This window comes from Electrona antarctica (genome assembly GCF_951216825.1).
Source record: "Electrona antarctica genome assembly, chromosome: 2".
Lineage (NCBI taxonomy): Eukaryota > Metazoa > Chordata > Actinopteri > Myctophiformes > Myctophidae > Electrona > Electrona antarctica.
Genome location: NC_136807.1, coordinates 15,117,142 through 15,123,598, shown reverse-complemented (window position 1 = coordinate 15,123,598; position 6,457 = coordinate 15,117,142).

Genomic DNA, 6,457 nt, shown 5'->3' with positions numbered 1-6,457 from the left:
AGGTAACACACACATAACATTTTATTTTTTGACATGTGAGGTTTCCACCCGACGGAGAGGTTAATATAAAGTATGTCGACAATGTATACACAGCTACAGAGAGGGGTTGATGTGCTACAGCAGCAGACTGGAAATAAGGTGCGGTGTGAAGAGGTGGCGTTAACTGTGTGTGTGTGTGTGTGTGTGTGCGTGCGTGCGTGCATGCGTGCGTGCGTGCGTGCGTGCGTGCGTGCGTGCGTGCGAGACAGAGGTCAGGACACATACAGCCTTACAGCCAGATGGGAGAGTACAGCCATACGGCGGGCGCTGGGGCGGTGTGTCCAGCTTGTCTTATAGAGGGGGAGGACCGGCGTCTCGCTGTGAATGGCTCATAATAACAGTGTGAGGGATGCCCTTGGCTGGACTGGATGGATGCTATAGCAGCAACCAGGAGCCAATGGACAGAGAAGAGGAGTAGAGGAATGTGAGGGAAGAATAGGTTTGGCCTTGAGCTCACTTGGATCAGGAACTGGGTGGGTGGCAGAGGCCTTTCATATACCATTTAGACCTGAGACCAGATTCTAAAAAGAAATCTTCTAAATCCTGACAGTTTTCTGAAAAACTGGAGGGGGGAGGGGGGGGGGGGGGGCTGTGCAACAGTGACACTTGGTGGTGAAAGAAAGGTAGTTGCTTACACATATACAGACACAGAGACAGACAGAGACAGACATACATACATACACACATTGCTGCGTGTAGGAGTGGTTAGCACGTCTCAAAAACTGAGAGAGAGAGAGAGAGAGAGAGAGAGAGACTGGAACGAGGCTGAGTTGACCCTGACTCAGGCAAGCCCATTATCTGCTTTCTGCGGCCCAGGGCCAGCAATTTTAGAAGTCTTTAGTGCTCCAAATCGTTCTGAGCACTAGCTGCTGTCATCACTGTGAATCATTCACACATTTCGGCTTGTAGTTTCTTTTTTTTAAAACCAGGCAGACGTCCTTGTTGTTTGTTCGTTCTGAATAGCTATTTCAGCGAGGGACGATTGCTTTTAGAGATAAACGAAAAACTGTTGGACGGAAAGAGGTTGTTATAGGAAAGAGGCTAGCGTAGGGCAGGGTGGGCTGACATTTGGTGCATCACACAGTCAGGCTACATTTTCACACTGGCTTTAACTCACTGAGGCTCCATTTCCATTAATATTGTACGTGTTCAGTGTTTCCACTGAAAACAAAATGGTTCAGAACCCTTAAAGGGGGCGCATACGTTGGTCTGCAGTCCTACATGCAACAGTCCGACAACATGCGTGGCAGGTTAAGACTCACCCCGTGGCTCCCGGCATGCGTGGCCTGTTAACTCTTTGAGAGTTTCAAGGATTTCTATATAGTTTTTAGACTTCTCTATGGCAGAATGGCGTTTTTGAATGATTTATTGAAAATTCTCTGTTGTGAATGTGTGACAACGAAAGACCTTCAGAGAAAGCTTGGCTTGTCTGCTTCCAAAAAATGAACTGAGTTGATAAAATGTTTAGTTTTTGTGTTGGAAGCCATTTAAAAGAGCCTGCATTTACACTGGGTAGTGTTTCTAGGACAACAAAAAAAGTTATGCCCGGTTGAAGTTTTATTTTCTAAATAACTTTTTTTCTGCTGGGCGTACATAGCCATGCAATATCTCATTTTAAAGGGTGAGTTGTCTAGTTCAATTAAAATAAAATAAAAAGTTTCTCACATGTACCACTGTAGATATTTTGCCATCTATAAATAGCATGGTCAGTCATGATCAATCTGACCTATCCAGCTAAAAGTCCCCCTAGCTCTGAAATGGAACATCATATAAACTCAATTCTTTTTTGGGGTAAAATTAGACATTCTAACGCACATTTTGATATATACCATGTTTACATAGTCTTACCAGTACCTTGTCTATTCATGCATGTATCTCAAAAACCTGTTGTGAAGAAACAGTTTTGATAAAAAACACATCCAAGGACATTGTTTTGATATGACTTTGTGCCCATGATATGTATCAAAATATAGACTTGAATGTATACTGTATTATAACAAAAAATTGGGTTCTTACCATCTACCGTTACAGAGTAAATCACAGTTGAAACTCGCTTAGTCAAACCATAAACCTCAGAATAGTGAACAAAATAGCCATGACAGGTCTAACTCATTGTAAAAGCGTCTTTTATTTTTTATGACTACTAACATAATACAATTATAATAAATATTACAGAAAATAAATAGGCCTACATACAAAACAGTTGTCCCCAAACTCCCCAGTGTCCCCAAACCACTGCATTCCAGTTGTTCTTGACGGTGTGTGTGTGTGTAGGCTAAATTAAAAAAAAACAACTGAAATGAATGAATGCATCCGGTTCAGTGTCGGAGAACTCCATCGCAGTCTTGACTCTTCGTCTTCATCATCATCATCCTCCTCCTCATCTGATGCCAGTTCTAAATATATAAAAATAAACATTTAGCTGTAGTCAGCCCGGCCAATAGCCAGTTGGGGGGGGGGGGGGACGTAGGCTATCTGACATCATCGTCATCATCATCATCACACGGAGACACACTAAACAATGTACATGATTGTATACAATATACAATGAATGCGATTATCATGCAAGCTCAGACGTCAATGAAACGTCATACAGATCTTATATAATACGCTACTGTTAGCTTCACTCCCCGTCCCCCCTCCGATCCTTGTAGCAAGGTCATCATAACCACGCGTTGCTTCAGTAAACGATGCATGTTTGTTCTCCGTCTTTGTAGACAGTAAATAAAAGGAGCGAACATTACTCTAAAGATCAGATCGCCTATAAGGCACGCTACAATATAAAATACTTGTACTGCCATGCGTGCATGCCTGCTACGATACATTTGTACTGCACCAACCAACCGATCGACACCAACCCCCCCTCCAGCCATTAGCCAGCACCAATGCACCAACCCCCCCATTAGCCAGCACCTTTGGTGCTGGCTAATGGCTGGGGGCCATCGTGGTGAGTCATTCTGGTGTCATGATCTGACTAGTAGTAGTAATTATCCAAGCATCTATTTGTAGCGATCATCTTATGATTTCTGATCACTATAGAAGGGCATTTTCTACAATAAGATTACCTCAAAACATTCCGGGTTGATCGTCTTCTTCAATGGTTTCCCGGTATAGCTCATCGGACGACGATGGGGAGACAATGAAAAAAGGAGGGAGGGAGCAGCGAGTCTCGCTGTAAGCACTGGACCAGGGCTACTCCGCCTGGAGAAGGCGACTGGGACGCGTATGGATCAATACTACTACCACAAAACTCGCTCAAATAAATAGTACTGCTTTCAACTTTTTCTGCTAGAAAATCGCTCGGGCGAGACGGCAAAACAGGCAAAACAATAAACTATGAAGACTCCCTCTGCCCCCACTGTTTACAGGGGGTGGGACCAGCTTCCAATGGCAACACGTACACGTGTGTCACGTGACACGGGTTTTCTGGGTAATGTAGTTGGAATATAAGCTCAGGAATTTAAACAGCGCTTCGGAGCATATTAATATGTTTAGATTAATCAAAAACTCTGAAGACGCCAATTGGCGTCATTGATCATTTACGGAATTCTGATGAAGACGCCAATTGGCGTCTTTCACCTTCTAAGGGTTAAGACTCACCCCGTGGCTCCCGGCATGTGTGGCCGGTTAAGACACATGCATGTCAGGTTAAGACACATGTGTGGCCGGTTAAGACACATGCATGTCAGATTAAGACACATGTGTGGCCGGTTAAGACACATGCGTGGCAGGTTAAGACTCACCTGTGGCTTCCGCGTGCGGTTAAGGGTTAGATTAGGATTTGAGGTATAGGGTGTCGGATGAATGCATGTCGGGCTGTTAGGATGTCGGACCAAACGGTTCTGTGAAAGCACCAAGGTTTCAAGAATCTAGTGGAAAAGGGGCCTGACTGCCGTTGACGATTATATTTGTCATTTCAATCCAAGGCCGCTTATATTCTTTTCAACCATCTGGACCAGGCCAATTTATTCCCTTTGCACAGGTATGGGGACTTGGGCTCATTAGGTCCACTGGCAGAGCCTGACCAGAGCCTTTTGTGGTGTTTCTGGACAATGGTCTATGCCACCGACTCAAGGCCGGGCACGGCACTCCCTGTGGTGGTGTGGAACGTGTGTGTGTCAAAAGTCCATAAAAATCCAATTTAAATTACTTCCTTTGAATGAAAACTTGCTTGCGTGATGATGTAACGAGGCCCGCATGAATACAAATGAATCTTGATTTAATTCACCTGTTTGATTCCCATTACTGCACGTCCCTCCAACGACTCTGTTTTTTATCTCATTCAAGATGACACCCAGGCAGTGTTGTGACCGCAGGTCACAGTTAACTATGGATCAAACTATCTAGCATTTCCTGTCAGTGTGTGTGTTGGTTGGTTGGTCACCCCAGGCAAGCCCCCATATGGTGCCCAGGTCATCGTGACATCATGTCACCCCATCCATTCTTCCTCTTGCTCTATGGGGGCTCTATGGGGGGAGGAGGGCACAAGACAGCCAGGGAGCAAGCTTGTCTCGTCAAACCATGTGACTCCCATTGAAAATGCATTGCGAGCCGTGCGACACAAAGAAGACCTGGAGACACTGAGGAGACAGCTGTCTCTTATGTGTCAGGCGCCACGCCATATCTCACTGTCTCTGGGGGCAGAGCAGCTCGCAATTCATTTCCAATGGGAGTTACATGGTTTTGACGAGACAAGCTTGCTCCATGACTGTCTTCTGCCCTCCTCCCCCCCATGGAGCAACAGGGAGCAAGCTTGTCTCGTCAAAACCACCTGACTCCTATTGGAAATGAATTGCAAAGTGCTCTGCCCCCCCCCTCTCCCCCAAAGACAGCTGTCTTTTATATGTGACTGAGGCCTCACTCAACCCAACTACTTGTTGTGTTTTGTTTTTTATCAGAATTTAACGCCCTACTTGATCATACTAAAATAACGTCACACAAACAGCATCAAATATAGCAGATCTGCACGCTCAAAATGCACCGCAAAGCAACACATTTCGAGCTTGCAGATCTTGATGCTTTTGAATTTGAATCCTGAAAATTGACAGTTTTGGACATTTCCACACAAAACTAGACGATAGATACTACTACAAATTACTCTACAGCAGCGGTCCCCAAACGTTTTTGGCCGTGCACCCCCTGTTACCTCCTGACCTAGCCAACGCACCCCCAACGCCTCGTTGTATTTGGCCGAAAATGATATATTTTTTTATATGATTATGGCAAATAATCACAGAATGTCACTCCACTGAGAGACATGCAGCTGCTGTATAATCCCGCAGCTGCATCTCCTTACAACAGTGTTTTACTGGATTTTGCCGTTTGTGTTAAATAACACCATAAATCCGCCATTACCCTTTTCATGTCACGCACCCCCTAGAGGGCGTTCACGCACCACAAGGGGTGCAGTGTGCACGCACCACAGTTTGGGAACCACAGCTTTCTCTGACAAATTTCTACTTAACTTAAAATACCACAGTGCAGTACTTTTAAACATACGTATCCAGAAGTATAGGTTTTAAAACTATTCAAATCCTTTTCACCAGAAATAGAACATACTGTACAGTACGTGTACAAGCATTTATTTTGAGCTCATAGACTGCTATTTTCCCACCAGAATAGAGGCGCTAGGGTTCATTTGGCTATTGTACTTTATGTCTTCTTTTTTTGTCTTTTTGAGATTTTCAGGTGAAAACAAATTTTCACCATGAAAAAAGAGTCATTAACCAACAAAACCTATAACCAACCTTTATATTTCACTGTCCCTCAAATGGCCCCTAGCTATTGTATTCTCTTATTTTATTTATTTTTTCCATTTTATTTCATTCTTTTTTTTGGTTTTTGGCTTTTCTTCAGGCCACAGATGAAGTAAATTGAATTGGACACGTGGACCCGGGACTTGGACTGGCCGCCAGCGCCGCGCACGGGCATTGGGCTCTACGGTTTCCGTCGATGAGGCAATCATTTTAGTGGCAGTTTATCGAGTTAAAACCATTATTGCATTAAGTGTTCCATGCTGCACAGATGTCCAACATCTTATTTGATTTTCTATGAGCCCGGAATCAAATGGACACCCTGTTGTCGTGAGCATACGGTAAGTAATGTTTTCCATCGATTTGGAGCGAGAAAACACAGCTCCGGCTGTTCAGAGAGTATAGGATCTTAAACTTGATTAATAGCAGGCTTTAAAAAGAATGCAAATTAAGTCGCTATCTAAGGCTTTGCTTTTGTTTTCGCCAACCCACCTCCTTGTTATCTGCCACGCCCCCTTGTTAACCCAGCACACCTTAGTTTAATTGTTTCAGTGTCATTGCCTTGATTTGTTTGTGTGTTTAAACCCTGCTTGTCATTCAGTCGGTGCAGAGTCCTTGACAGTGCGTTACAGGTACAACTGCGTGGTGTCTCTCTAGGTTCACTC